Below are 15,270 nucleotides of genomic sequence, written 5' to 3' on the forward strand. Positions count from 1 at the left end.
TTGTAAGGGCAGGATGATCTTGGCAGTTCTGTCTTCAGTTCCTTTCCTAGTTATGCCTAACAGGGACTTTGCCCCTTTCACAGCCGCGGCACGCCGGGTCGACGCTTCCATCGAGCTCTCCGCCACAGCCCCAAGGTCTCTTTCTTGGCTGGTCACCGCTAGCTCGGATCCCATCGGGCTATACCTGAAGCTGGGGGCAGGGGGCATTGCCCGGACATGCTCCCTGCCTGTCAGGTCAGCACTCACCATTCCGAAAGGCTGCTTCTCACGCCTCACTAGCTGCATCCAGCGCCTGGCAGGCGCACCGCACAGACCCCCTCAGCTGCCTGGAGTTATACAGCCCCCTCTGGGCTCACAGACCAAGCTGTCGGCTGGCTCGGGCCTAGCGGGGCCCCCTTGCAGGGCAAAGGAAGCGAGTGTCTGCAGCAGAACAATGCCCCGGCAGCCCCAGCGTTTCCTCCGATTGTGTGCGAGGGCCCTGCTCTGCTCAGAGGGGGCTATTTTTAAATGCACAGCCTGGCTTCGCGGGGTGCTGCCCACTGTCCTGTGACCCCAGGGGCTGCACACAATACGCGTCGATGGCTGCAAAGAAAGTGCTCTCGGCGCTGCCCAAACAAGCCATCACTACGGGGGAGAAAGAATGGCCGGAGGGTGCCCCTTTGTTTAATTCCAAAGCGGGAGGCCCGCGATGCTGCTCTTTACCAGGTCGGACTAGAAGTCCGTCTGGCCCAGTACCTTCCGCTTTGACTGGTGGCATCACGCTCTGCGTGCTTCAAATATCAGAAAGCCTGTCATGCAGGAGACGGGGCAGGGGTGTTCCCGCCCAGATGGCAAGGCCAGGACCGCTGGATGGAACTGGCAGGGAAGCAGATTTCAGCTGAACAGGGGGAGAAATGTCCTAACAGTGGGGGCTGTTCAGCAGCAGAACAGACTCTGCCTCGGAAGGCAGTGGGATCCCCATCCTTGGATGTACAAAAGCAGAGGCTGGACGGCCACCTGTCAGGGAAGCTGCAGCTGCACCCCACGGGGCCTGCACTGAACAGGGAGTGGAGCTAGATGATCTCCAACTCTATGACCCTGGCCAGAGAAATCTGTCTCAGCTCTGCTATCTGAGCCATTTTAACTAGGGCTGGCAGAAATGGAACCTTAAACATGAAAAGATTGTGTTGAGGGAGAGAGACTGGACATACATCAGGACGAGCCAGGCTGAAATCCCTGCTCAGCCACGAAAGCTTATTGGGGCACTGTCAGGAGCGCCCTAGCTGCCTCTTGCAGTCCCTTCCAAAAGCCAACTCAGAACACAGACAACGAAGATTCTTTCCAAGGCTTTATTCCTTTATGACTCTTTCAGATACTAATCACTAGCGACTAAGCAAGGAACAGCACTGGGGAAAGATAGCAGAGTAGCCTAAGCTCCAGGTAAGGCAGTTGATCCCCATTTGAAGGAGAACCACTGGAAGACTCTGAACTTACGGGCTATGGAGATCCTCCCTCTTTCCCTTGGGTCCTCGGGACGTGACCGTTGTTTGAGCGCCAAACAAGCAGAGCACCTCCTTTCGGCGCCCTCCATCTGTCGTCACTCCCTGCGTCTGCGCCGAGCATCCAGCAAGCCCCCCTCTAGCGCTCTCTCACGGCCAAGGTCACTATCTATCCCAGGAATGCTGGCAGGAGGAATCTCTGCCAGCTGCTGTGCCTGTGAGAGATGAGCGAGCTCCTCTCCCATGGATTGTTGTTTGTCAGAACTGCTCTGGGGCTCTATGGGCTCAGTTTCCACCCTGACAGGCACGTGAGCACAGCCTACCTTGGAAGGCTGTTGTAATCAGAAAAGTGAAGGAGCTTATGTGACCCCCCCTTCAGCTCCCAGACAATAGATGACTGACAGACAGACAGACAGACATCCACCCATCAGAGGGCAATGCAACATAACTATTAGAATTCCTTAAATCTGAAACAAATATTTAAAAATATTCAAAGTTCATCCCTTTCCAAGTTTGCAGTTCACATTTTGAAGGTGACATTCAAAATTATAATTCCTATTTTGAGTGTAAAATTTTGCCTCACAATTTGAAAATTGAGCACTTTGGGCTTTTTGGTGCTTCTTGATGGTTTTGGTGGCTCAAATAGATATGAAACCTCATAAGCTGTCAGCAAATGCTAAATGATAGGCACGTTCTCATATCAAATCCCTGGGAAAATTCTGGAGCAGATTATAAAGCAATCCATCTGGAAGCACCTTGAAAACAATGCAGTCATTACTCGAAGCCAACGTGGATTTGTCAAGAATTAATCCTGCCAGATGAATCTGATCTCATTTTTTGATCAGGTCGCCTCCCTTGTGGACTGTGGGAATGCTGTGGACATCCTATACCTCGACTTCAGCAAAGCTTTCGACAAAGTGCCCCATGATATCCTGATGAGCAAACTAGCTCAAAGTGGGCTAGATGAAACAATGATCCAGTAGATCCACACTTGGCTTCAGAATTTGATTCAAAGGTGCTTATCAATGGGATCTTCCCCAACTGGGGAGAGGTAACGAGTGGGGTACCGCAGGGCTCAGTCCTGGGCCCAGTGCTCTTCAACATTGTTATGAATGACTTGGAGGAGGAGGTGCAGGGAAAGCTGATCACATTTGCAGATGACACAAAATTGGGCGGGATAGCTAATACCCTGGAAGACAGAAACAACATTCAGAGTGATCTGGATAGACTGGAGCGCTGGGCAGAAAACCACAGAATGACATTTAATAGGGATAAATGTCAAGTTCTGCACCTAGGAAAAAGAAACCAGATGCACAGTTACAGGATGGGGGATATGTGGCTCAACAACACTACAAGTGAGAAGGATCTTGGAATTGTGGTAGATCACAAGCTGAATATGAGCCAACAATGTGATGTGGCTGCAAAAAAGGCAAATGCTCTTTGGGGCTGCATTCATAGAAGCACAGCTTCCAAATCCCGGGAAGTACTAGTTCCCCTCTACTCAGCACTGGTTAGGCCTCATCTGGAGTACTGTGTCCAGTTCTGGGCACCGCACGTGAAGAAGGATGCAGAGAAACTGGAGAGGATTCAGAGGAGGGCAACAAAGATGATCAGGGGACTGGAAACAAAGCCCTATGAAGAGAGACTGAAAGAACTGGGCATGTTTAGCCTTGAGAAGAGAAGACCGAGGGGAGATATGATAGCACTCTTCAAGTACTTGAAAGGTGGTCCCAGAGAGGAAGGCCAGGATCTCTTCTCGATCATCGCAGAGTGCAGGACACAGAATAACGGGCTCAAGTGACAGGAAGCTGGATTCTGGCTGAACATCAGGAAAAACTTCCTGACTGTCAGAGCAATACGACAATGGATCCCATTCCCTAGGGAGGTGGTGGGCTCTCCCACACTGGAGGCCTTCAAGACGAGACTGGACAGCCACCTGTCAGAGATGCTCTGACCTGGATTCCTGAATTGAGCAGGGGGTTGGACTCGATGGCCTTGTAGGCCCCTTCCAACCCTACTATTCTATGATTCTATGAAATATTGTTAGCTATTATATGCCACTGCGGGCCACCTGAAAATACAGTCTGATTACTAAGCAACATTATATGCCACATATCAAATACTGGCAAATATAAATATCATAATATGCCAGCTACATATAGCAAAATTCAAAGAATATCCAGCAAATATCTGAGCATTCAAATACCAAGAGAATATTTGACACCAGAATTCAGATAATTTTTCAAAGCATATTTGAATCAGCAGTAATGTTTGCTAAGGAAACGTCTTCACACCAACAGTCTTGAGTTTGTAGGCTATCTGATATTGCTGAAATGAACGTTTGCAAAATCTTGAAATCCAACAGATTTCCATTGTGAAACCTGACCTTGAAATGCACCATTCACATTTGGGAATTGACATTTGATGTTAACACTGAAATAAGTTAATATCACATTTTCGACTGGCAAATATTCACTGCTATATGTCAGATTCTGTCACGCTTTTGAAATCTCTGCCCAGGCTGCCTGTGAGCTACCGGGCCCAATTCAAGGTGTTAGTAGCAGCGTACAAAGCCCAGAATGGCTCAGGACCCAAGTTCTTGAAGGACCACCTTCCCAAAAACCGACCATCCCAGGGTTTAATGTCGGCCAGGAAGGCTTTGCTTGAGGTGCCCTTGAGAAATGTAGCCTATGGGCCTACCACACAGGGCAGGGCCTTCTCGGTGGCAACACCCCAACTCTCAAATTATTTGTGCAAGCTTTTTGAAGTGCTATATTTGTTTTCTGTTTTTTGTGCTGACCATTTTATTGTATTTTACTATAAATCTGAGATTTTAGAATTATGTTTTTCATGGCCTTTATGTGCTGTATTGTGTTTTATGCAGGTTGCTAGCTGCCCTGGGTTCTTTGTGAGGAAGGGTGGGATATAAACCAAATTAATAAATCAGATAAATAATAAAAGTTCTCTCTGCTCTACAGGTCAGGTGTCAGATACTGTCAAACATTTCAGGTGACAAATGAAGATAGTGGCTGGAAATTAGGCTCAAAATATTCGCACATCCACACAATAGCCACAGAATATTCACCATCAAAACTCAGAGAGGCGAACTTGGTGGAGAATTACTTGGGGGAAATTCATTTTGGCTCTGGCATGTGGGAACCAGCTGGTTTGCATGATTTGTCACTGTAAACTGGGGAGGAGAAAGTGCGGTCCACACTTCATCTCATCTCCTGTTTCTGATTAGGGCTGTGCTTCTGAGTTCTTTCCTGTGATCAGCCTGGACAAAATGCCTTGCACTGTATCTCCCCTCTTTGCCCTGACACACAGCCTGGATGAAATGCAAAAAGAGAACATATTCTCTAAGGTAACAAAGCGAAATGTCTTTATTTGAGCCCGATCAGAAACTAAAGCCCCTTCGTCAGGGACAACCTTATAAAACACAAATGCTGAAAACAAGCTAAGCCAGCTTACAAAGGCGGTGGCTAAACTTCATACACCATCAAGTCCACAGCCTGGGGTACTTCATAGGCCCAGTTCTAGCCGCGCATCCATCTGCCCCAACACAAACTTCATCGCAACTGATTCTGTGCAAATACACTCCCATGTTTGCATTGGTGTATGAGCAGGTATGCATTGCAGAAATTCTGCATTATTTTAAGGGAAGTATGAATAAACCTGAGCACACATTCCCAAAAGTCAGATGCACCCTGCATGGGAAACCACACAGACATTTATACTTGGACAAAGATGGGTGGAATTAACTGCAACCACAGGGCAGGCTAGACTAGTCTGCAATTCCACAGCTGCACAGACTGAGTGCAGAAATCACCAAGAATCCCAGCTTCCCTCTGTTAATTAAAAACAAACAAACATGTCTGGCCTTTCAGAGAGGGGTGTTGAGCCTCTTTCAGCCGCAGGCGAATTCCATTTTGGAGAAGCTTTTGGGGGCTGCACTCCAGTGGTGGGGGGGCAGAAGACAAGAGGGGCCCAAAATACAAAAAAATATCAGTGTTTTAGCTGAAAGCAGTTCCTGCCAGTAACTCAGCCTTAGGAGAGGCATTTCAACCTTGTTGATTGGGGGAAAAACTGCACAAAAGCCAGTAAACCACCAAATAATTGTTGGTTGGGGGGAAGGGGGCGTGGCCATCTGGGGACCCCTTGGAAGCCCAGACTGGGACCCTGGGCCTGAGGTGCCCCACCTCTGCTTTAAAACATGTTTGGAAACTGGGAGGGAGGGAGGGAGGGAGGGGAATCCCTTGGTGAAATCTAAAACGCCAACATTTCCTATAACAGAGTGCAGCGGGCATCAGCACTTCGCAAAATTCTTTGCCTGGTCCCCTTGAAGCGAAATTACATATTCAAAATAAGTACAACCAAGAGTCTTGGGGTAACTCAAAGGCTAACAAATTTACTGTGGCATAAGCTTTTGTGTCCACGTCACCGGATGCATGAAGTGTTATCCTCAGTTGGCCGATCTATATATACACATGGCTGGTAGGGAGGAACTGTAAACAGTGAGGTCAGAGGGAGCTGAAATGCAGAAAGCACAGACAGTGACAATTACCTTATTTACAGTGGCCAAAGTTGTTGGGCAATAACACAGACATCCTTGCACTGGTCAGCTGATTAACACGTGTAGTGTGATTTCGTAAAAACACAAAAAACTTTGTTCAAACATCTTCCTTCCTTCCTTCCTTCTTTGGTGCCCTTAAATTTCCTTCCCCACTGCATTCCTATCATATCCCAAAGGTGCTTCCGGATGATGCTTTTATAGAGCCATTACTTCATCTTATTCATGGTTAGAGATGTGAAGGCATGGCAGAAAAATGGGGGAATAACTGAAAAATGGGGGGGACATTCCCCCCCATCAGAAAAAAACAGAAGCGGATTCAAACACTTTTTTTCTGTTCTCCCCCACCCCACCCCCAATTTTTGCTGGGTCCCCCCCCCCCCCGGTCTTCACATCACTATTTCCAGAATTTTACAAGGGGGTTCCAGACGCTGATGTCTTCCACTCACAATGTTCCTGTGTTTCCCACCACTTCTTCCATCTTTCTTCTTACCATGGAAAATCCATTAAGGAAGACAGAACAGCTACACAAGGCCTTCCAAGTGGTGGTGCTAGGACGTTGTTCTTTCAGCATTCCCACCTGGGGGCCCTGTCATTTTCACACTTTTGGTAGATGCACAAAACTCAGGATTTGTGGCACAAAACAGCACAACGCTTTGGCACAGGCTTGGAGGGAATATGACAATGTTGTAGCTTTCTGTGCGTTGACCAAGAACCCGCGTTTGTTGTATCGGGACACGCCTGTTGGCGATGGCATAAAACCCGCGGTTCGCGGCACAAAAAACATCTGGAGGGGACGCTAGATTGGGAGGGGGTTCACGGGCCGTGCTTAGGAGCCCTCCACCTGAAAGCACCATCAGACGGATAGACGGCCTGCTGACTCTCCCCCACCTGGTCTCCCCTGACAAAAGCCCCAGGCAGCCATCCCAGCTTCGGCACTCCGCAACCGCGGGGTTCCCACCGAAGAGATGTCTGCCAGATGTGAGGTGTCGCCAGCGGAGCCGCGTGCCAGGGCCCCCTCCCGCCCCACTGCTCCCAGGGCCTCCCTCAGCCGGCCAGCTGGGCGAGCTCCTGGACAGCCAACGGCAGCCCAGCAGCGCGCGAGCCGCCTGGGCTGCTGCTGCTGCGGCTGGTTCTGCCGCCGGAAGCGAGCGCGTAGACATTTGCGGCCGCGCGTAGGGCACCGCCTCCTCTGCGGCTGAGAGGGGGCCCGAGAGGGTGCGGAGCGGGAGCGGAGCAGCTGGATCGAGCGGCTCCGCCAACGGGGTTAGGGGAGGCGCGGGGGCGCCAGCAGGTGGCTCTTCCTTGGGGCGGGGGGAGCGCGCGCCAAGCTGGCCCAGTGCCCGCTGCCGCCGGCTGAGCTCCCACGAGGCAGGCGCGGGGGACGCAGGCAAAAAGGGCCAGGGCGCGGAAGGCAGGGAGGCAGCAGGGCGCGGCGCCGGCTGCATCTGGAGCAGCCGCGCGGCCATCATGGGAGCCAGCGGAGCGCACGAGCGTCCGGAGCAGCCCGGGGCCGCCGGTGGCGCCGCAGCCTGGGGAGCGCGGGCGCAGCGCGCAGGCCGGCACCAGAGACTCACCCTCTCCGGCCTCGGCAGCCTCTTCGGCCGCCCTCGGCCACCCGCCGGCGGGCCCAGAGCCGGCCCGAAATGGGAGACTCTCTCGGGAGGTCCGTCCAGGCCGGATCGAGGCTGGCTGGCTGACTCAACGCTTCGGAGAGATTCGGGGTGGAATCTCGGCTGCCGTGACAAAACATTGACGCAGCAGGTGGGGCGGCTCCGGGGTTTGCAGTGAGTAAGGGCTGGAAACCCGCTCCTGCCCGCCGGAGCCCAGACAGGCTGCAAATTACTGCTGGCGCAGAACCCGGCGGAGCAGCCTGCCGGCCTGCCTGCACTTGCCTCTCCGCCGCGGCTCGCTCGCCCCCCCCCCGCTCGCCCCCCCCCCCGCTCTCTGCCAGGAAACTCCCCCAGCCGGAACCGAAGCCCGCAGGCTCCGGCGGGGAGAGAGAGGGACGCGCACGCCTCGGCGCCAAGGGGCGCTGCGCCGAGCGCATCAGGTTTCCGAAAGCGCTCCCTCGCGCGCGCGCCCCGCGCCGAGCCTCTGCCGCGCAGCTGCTGCCGTCAGGCCAGCGGCGGGGGAACAGAAGTCCGCCCCTGCTGGAGCAGGCCAGCGCGCGTCCCTCAGGTCCAGAACGCCCGCGAGCAGCAGGCATCCAAGCCGCGGGCCTCCACGGCCGGCCCTCTCAAGCCACCGGATTCCTCCACCATCCGGCCACCGAAACAGGAAGTTCCATTCAGCCACCTGGGCCAACAGCCACTGAGGGGCCAGGGCTCCGGGGCAGAGCCCCGCTTGGCACACAGCAGGCCCCAGGTTCGATCCCCAGCAGCATCTCCAGGTAGGGCTGGGAAAGAATCCTGCCTGAATCCCTGGACAGCTGCTGCTGCTTCCGGCCAGCACAGACAATACTGGGCTGGATGGAACCAGGGACTGACTTAGTGTTAGGCATGTTCCCGTGTTCCTGATGTTCCTATGACAGACCTCTCCTCCATCACCATCTCCTGCATTAATATATCAAATCCACTTTTAAAGCCACTTAAGCAGTGGTGGAGCGGAGCCAGGGCCGGCAGGATCGAAGCACCGGGACTCTGGCTGAGCGTGGACAAGGGTGACATCCTCTGCCACCCCCTCAGACGTCCCTGTTTCCTCTGAGCTGGGCTGCACTCCTCACAGCAGCTGCGGGGGACTGGAAATTCAGCAACTGATATAGCATTGTGAACTCTCTCTGTTGCAATGCGAAGTCTTTAGGGGCGGCTTGGTCTAGAATGGGCGATCAGGACCCATTCGCTTTACAAAAGGCCTGCTCCTTCCTGGGGGAGAGAAAACCGCTAGGACTGACTTCTCCACTTTGAGATCAAGTGCTTACGCTGTTTGGGGATAGGGGGAGTCCCGCTCTTTCTCACACAGTCTCAGGTCTCGCCAGCCAACATCCAACAAGCTCACTGCTACACTTTGCCAGCTCCCTATTCGATGACTGTCAGCTGATCGTAATAAATTCGGCATTATGCTGTGTGCAGCTGCTCTTTGGGTGAGATCAATACATATACAGACAGGGATCAACACCTTAAAAAGGAAAGAAAAGGTGCAATCAGACACAAAGGGAGACAGGGCCACTGCCCCACACAGAATCATAGAATAGTAGGGCTGGAAGGGGCCTACAGGACCATCGAGTGGTCTTGCATCTTACGCAGTGTGGCCCCGAGGGCCCGCTGCAGGGTACCCCTCAGAATTTCCCCCCTCAGGCAATTCGGCCAGGCCAGGTAGCAGCCCTGGGAGTGGCGTCTCAGCGCCTCGCCCGCCAACAGGCTGCACGCCCTTCTGTTTGCAGGAAATGTTTAGTCTGATGACTCAAGGGAAATCTCAGCGGGAGGCGTGGGGTTGCAAAGACGGGTATCGGAGCGAGGCCTCATGCTGTTTTCACACACTGAGCCTTTGTACTGCAGCTCCCTTAGCATGTTCATTCATGGCCACCATCATCCCCCATCGGTCCTTGCAGCAGGTAGAAAGGGGGTGAGGTAAAAGGAGGGGGTTTGGCCAAAGGAGGCAAAGCTGCATTTGTTGGGATTCCCTCTGCTGCAAAAGTGCAAGGAGCCCCCTTTCCTTCTGCATCTGGTCCCTTCCTCTAGAGAACGCAAAGGGGCCTCAAGATCAGTGGGCTGCTTGGCCAAATTGCTATCCCATTTATAACACCCTTCCCCAACTTGGTGGCCTTCAGATGTGTGGGACTACAAGCCCCATCATTCCTAGCCAACTGGGCATGCTGGCTAGGGATGATGGGAGTCAGGGTTGGCACCAGATTCCAGTGGGCCCTTGACCTCGCGCTGCTGATGGCCCGCCTCCTCACTTTCCCGCTCACCCAAGCCCCCCGCTAGCCTGCAGAAGGCTGTTTCAGAGTGCTGCTACTCTAAATGCAAGTCACATTTTATTTTTATTTTATCGTGGAGCGCCATGGGGCCTGCACACTCAGCCCTGGTGCTTCCTTTTGCTAGCGGGGCCGCCCACTGGGGGGAGAGCAAAGGGTGGCGGCAACTACAGCAGAGATGGGCACGGGCTCTTCTGACCCACCAGGCCCTCGGCAGCTGCCTGCCCATGCCGACCACTGATGCTGGGTCCCGTGGGTTATTTGAGGGCTGTTCCCCCCTCAAACAAACCATGCCGCACTGGTTCAGATGACATGACAAGCTGTGCGCAGGCAGGTGATTAGCCTGATGATGCCCAGCGCACACCGCCGATTTAAATGAGCCACTGTGTCTTGTTTTGGTCATGCGAACTGGGTCAGTGTGTCTCCGATGGGCTCACAGTGTCACTGCAGTGTCTCTCCTGATTGGAATTTTATCCTCCTGGCTGGTTGCTGGAACTGAGGACGGCAAAGCTCGTCTAGACTACTGTAGTGCACTCTACGTGGGGTTACCCTTGAAGACGGTTCAGAAGCTGCAGCTGGTGCAGAATGCAGCAGCTCACCTGATTAAAGGCAGCCGGCAGCGTGATCACATCACTCCGGTGCTGAAGGAGTTGCACTGGCTACCAGCTGTTTTCTGGGCCAAATTCAAGGTGTCGGTTTCGACCTTTAAAACCCTATATGGTTCCGGCCCAGCCTATCTCAAGGAGCACCAGACAGGCCGCTTAACAAGATCAGCCTCGGATGGCCTTCTCTCTGTCCCATCAGCCAGGACAGCTAGGCTGGTGAGGACGAGGGAGAGGGCCTTCTCTGCGGTGGCCCCCACTCTGTGGAACTCACTCCCTAGGGAACTCTGCCATGCCCCCTCTTTAATGAGCTTCTGCCACGCATTAAAAACGTGGTTGTTCAGGCAGGCATTTGGGGTGGGTTAGGGTATTTTTAGAAATATGTTTTAAAGTAGAATTTTATTGTTTTAAAACTGTTGTATTGCTGTACATCGCCCAGAGCGGCCAGGTGACCAGCCAGATGGGCACTTAAGAAATTCAATCAATCAATCAATCAATAAAAATAAAAGCTAGCACTTCAGACACCTCTTGAAAATCTAACTATTCATGCATCCCCTGACTTGTAATTGCACAGCTCTGTTTTACTGTGTGCATTGTTTTGAGTGTATTTATTACTTTATACTGTTTTCACACTGGTTTCCATATTGCATCTTATGTATTTTTTTATGTAAACCACTTAGAGATCTTGGGATATCATGTGGTATACAAATAATTTAAATACATAAAAACATTTCTTGGGACTTTTTTTTTTGTTCTTGGGGGAAAAAAATAGGGGAAACGGTTTGGGAAAATAAATAAATAATAGGATTCTTTCCAGCATTTTTTCCAGGCCTTCACTTCTCTACCATCAGCACCACCACCCAGGAAGGTCCCCTTAAGGCTGAAGGTTGAGCAGGATCTACTGGTGGATCTCTGGGTGATTTCCAGAATATCAGCCAGGATATCTGACTCCCAGTTCTTTAACTCCCAGTTCTTTAACAACAGCAACAATAAAACATCCCCCTTGCAAAACAAAAACAAAAAAAGACCCTACTGAAATGAGGAAAGTTTGGGGTAACCAGGAGGTAGGTAGGGGTGTGTGTGTGTGTGTGTGTATAAGGAGTGTGAACTCTCTTCAGTTTTTGGCTACTCTATTCAAAACAAATTCCTGGCCTCAGAACTCTATAATCCAGAGTGTGCCTTTTTGCACCAGGCTCTGGTAGTTGCATCTTAGGGTTCTAGTTAAAAACCTAAGCAGATCCTGAAATCTGCCCACCGTTGCCTTAAGGATGTCCAAAATCAACTACTTTACCTCTTCCCAGAGCCTCGAGTGTCCATTGATGGCAATGGAAGAGTTCTTCCTTAGCTTAAAAGCCACACAGAGGGCAATTTTCAAGGGGGATTGCAGCTGGGCAAGGAAGGATTAACTCCCCTCCCCACATGATGGAACACAAACACCCCAACCTGAATACACACCCTGCATGGCAATTCAACTTAGGGGGGAAACTTCCATTGGTGTTAATGGAAGCTTTTCATCTAAGCTTAATGGCATGAGATGGGGGCAATTTTCCTCCAGGAGGGAAAGAGGGAAAAGTGAGGTGGGGGGAGAGAAGTCAAGGAAGGGCGGTGAGATGGCTTTACCCCCTGTGAAATTTAAATAAATACTAGCAATTATTTCCAAATTTGCATCCATAGATATAAATTAGCATATGAAAATTTTATGCAGATTTGTGTCCTATGGGCCTGGAATGTTTTCGGTGGCTAGCAACGCCCTCCTGGCTGCCCCCCAGCCCACCCCACAAAGCCCAGCCCTTCAGGTGCAGCACGCCTTCCTGAGGGGGAAGTGACTCAGAGAGCACCCAGCCAAGAAGGTTTTGCACCTGGGCAGGACAAGCCAGGACGCGCCCCTCTTACACAGGATGACCTCAACGGAGCGGAGCATGGCCCTGGGCTTGGCTGACCCCTATCCTCTCCACTCAGTCCAATGATGGGGATGAGGAAACAAACCCTCTTCTGTCTGCCTGAAGCCATCATGCAAGGGGAAAAGTGGAGGTCTACTCAGTGAAGAGGCACCCAGTATAGTCACAACTGCTCATGCCGTTTGGGAATTCCACTTGGAATACAACCAAGCGCAGGGCTTTAAAATGTGTTAAGAAGGTTCTCTCTCTCTCTCTCTCTCTCTCTCACACACACACACCCACACCCCTGTTCACCCCCTTCCAGCACAAAAATCTGAAATGATGCTCCCTGAGTGAATTTGCACAACCTCTTTGAGCACGAGCCTTCTCCAACCTGGTGCCCTCCAGATGTATTGGACTTCAATTCCCATCAGCCCCAGCTAGCATGGTCAGGAATGCTGGAGCTGTGGTCCAAAACATCTGGAAAGTGTCAGGTTGGGGAAAGGCACACAACCGATAACTGGAAAATTCTAGGAAAACATCATTTGCCCCACAGGACTTCCCCAAGACATTTTGCTGTCCAAAGCAGATGCCAGATGGCTCCAGCTACCCTGCTACAGCCAACACTTGTTGCAGAACCATTCAGACAACCAGGGGTGTTGCTAGGTTCTTAAAAGATCTGGGGCACAGGCCCATAACACAAATTTGCATCTCTCTCTCTGAGTCTAAGCGGATGTCTAGTGTGTGTGTGGGGTGTGTGTGCATGCGATGTGTTTGCGTGTGTGTATAGATTACATACATACATAGATAAGAAGGGCGCACTGACCCCCCCACCCCACTTCAAGTCAGACCCCAATTAAGCGTTTTGGAAAACATCCCGCTTCTGCTCTGGCCTTATCATCTGACTGGATGATAATTTCAGGCATAGTAGCCCCCTAGAAAGCTACTATGACACCTGCCCAATGTCAGAAAAATAGGTGCAGGGTTTATATTTTGATTTTCTTTTAAAGGGAACTGCCAATAACATGTTCACTCCTTGGAAGAATTGGATAAAAATTTCAGGATTCATTGCCCCTTCAGAGGAGATGATGTCTGCCAAATTTCAGAATGAGAGCCACAAAGGTTTTTGTGCAAGGGTGGCCTTGACATTTTGAGGTTTCCAAAAAGAGGACGTACTTCTCTCCTTTTTTTCCTTGAGAAACATTGTTCTGAAAATTACAGACAGCCTAGAGTTGTCCCTAAGTAAGAAACCAGCAAAGTTTCAGAAGGATAGGTGCAGCAGCTCATGTGGAAGGGGAGTTCCCCAATTTGGGGGAGGGAGTGATTTGATTTGCTTTCCCTTCCATTCAGTCCTTCCCCAATAGTTTTTGGGTAAATTTGTATGAATATGCACAGGTCATTAGAGGTGTCCCTCCAGGCAAGAAACCTGCAAAGTTTCTGAAGGATACACATGTATGCACATTTAGAATTATTAGAATTTATTTACATTTCACCAATGTTAGCAGCAGGGGAACATGGGTGGGGAGGTGCTATTGCACTCATATCCTGCTTGTGGGTTTCCCATGGGCATCTGGTTGGCTGTGTGAACAGAATGCTGGACTAGATGGACCTTGGTCTGATGCAGCACGGCTCTGTTTTTAAATATAGAGCACCCCAGCTGTGGAATGAGCTCCCTAGAGAGGTATGCTTAGCACCTGTGTTGTACTCCTTCTGGTGCCGGGGGAATACCTTTTTATTCTCCCAGTATATTAGCATTTTAGCTTCCTAGTGCTTTAGCTCTGGTGTTTTAAATCTGTATTTTAAATCTCTGCATTGCTGCTAGGTTTTATTCTGGTTATTCTGTTATTTTGTGGTTTCAAGCTTTCGTTTTTTATATTGTTTTATGCTGCACTTTGTGGTTTTAATTTTTGTGAACCACTCAGAGAGCTTCAGCTATTGGCAGGTATAGAAATGAAATGGATAATAAAAATGAATGAATAAATGCATACAGTGAAGATGCCAGGCAGATTTCCCTGGGAAGGGCATTTCATAGACAGGGGCCACTACAGAGAAGGCTCTTCCCCTGGTACCCACTAGTCATACTACTGATGCCAGTGGCACCCAGAGAACAACCTCTGAAGATTACTTTAACAATCAGGCAGGAACATACAGCAGGAACAGGGAGAAGGCGCTCGTTCCGGTCATTAAAAGTTGATTAAGCCATTTAAATTGAAAATTAACCAATTTGCTCTAGCATGCGACAAAGAAGGAGACAAGCCTCTTCGATGTTGGAGCCTGCAATCCACGGTTTCCGAAAGCACTTGGATTAAAATCATGAAGATTGCTTGTAAGGCCTGTAGCTCGATGCATCGTTTGTTTTCATCAAACAAAAGGCATTTAATCCGATTCTGTCAACTAAACATTGAATGATGTTTAGATTGGCTGATTAAAAAAAAAAAACTGGTTTAAAAAAGGTAATGTTGAAATCACTCAGGTAGTAGCAAGGGAGAACAAGAGAGAAGGAACAGGAGATGGAGGCCGGTGCTGAGCAGCTGGAGAGCCAAGCCACTGCAGCTGCTGCAGGAATATCCCTCCTCGGCGGGATGCCAGCCAGCCACAGTCAAACGGGAATTGGACGGTGAGGCTCTCACTGCAGTTCTGCTCTGCAACTGGTGGTCACCCTCTGGGGATCGCCACAAATAGAACAAAACGAGTCCTTCCCAGGCTGACCACTTCAATCGCTTCCAGGCAGCCAACAACCCAAACACCAGGCAGCGGCATTGGTTGGCGCAGCCGGCAGCCGTCCGGCGGCCGTTGCAATATCACAGTTCCACGTGGTCAAGAGAGA

The 15,270-nt window shown here is 50.9% G+C and overlaps 1 protein-coding gene across 2 annotated transcripts in view; it reads right to left on the reverse strand.

The window, feature by feature from the left end:
* PLEKHG5 (pleckstrin homology and RhoGEF domain containing G5) overlaps window positions 1–15,270 on the reverse strand; it is a 103,373-nt gene that overhangs the window by 52,881 nt on the left and 35,222 nt on the right. The window contains exon 1 of one of the 2 annotated variants that reach the window (XM_084822014.1): window positions 7,626–7,957. The exons of the other annotated variant lie outside the window; for it this stretch is intronic. The gene's annotated coding sequence lies outside the window, so the exon portion shown is untranslated. Of the gene's footprint in view, window positions 1–7,625; window positions 7,958–15,270 lie in introns of those variants that run through there. 2 annotated transcript variants of the gene reach the window in all.

This window comes from Heloderma suspectum, chromosome 15 (assembly GCF_057233095.1).
Source record: "Heloderma suspectum isolate Gila_16-S chromosome 15, 16-S_ref, whole genome shotgun sequence".
In the NCBI taxonomy this organism is placed as follows: Eukaryota; Metazoa; Chordata; class Lepidosauria; order Squamata; family Helodermatidae; genus Heloderma; species Heloderma suspectum.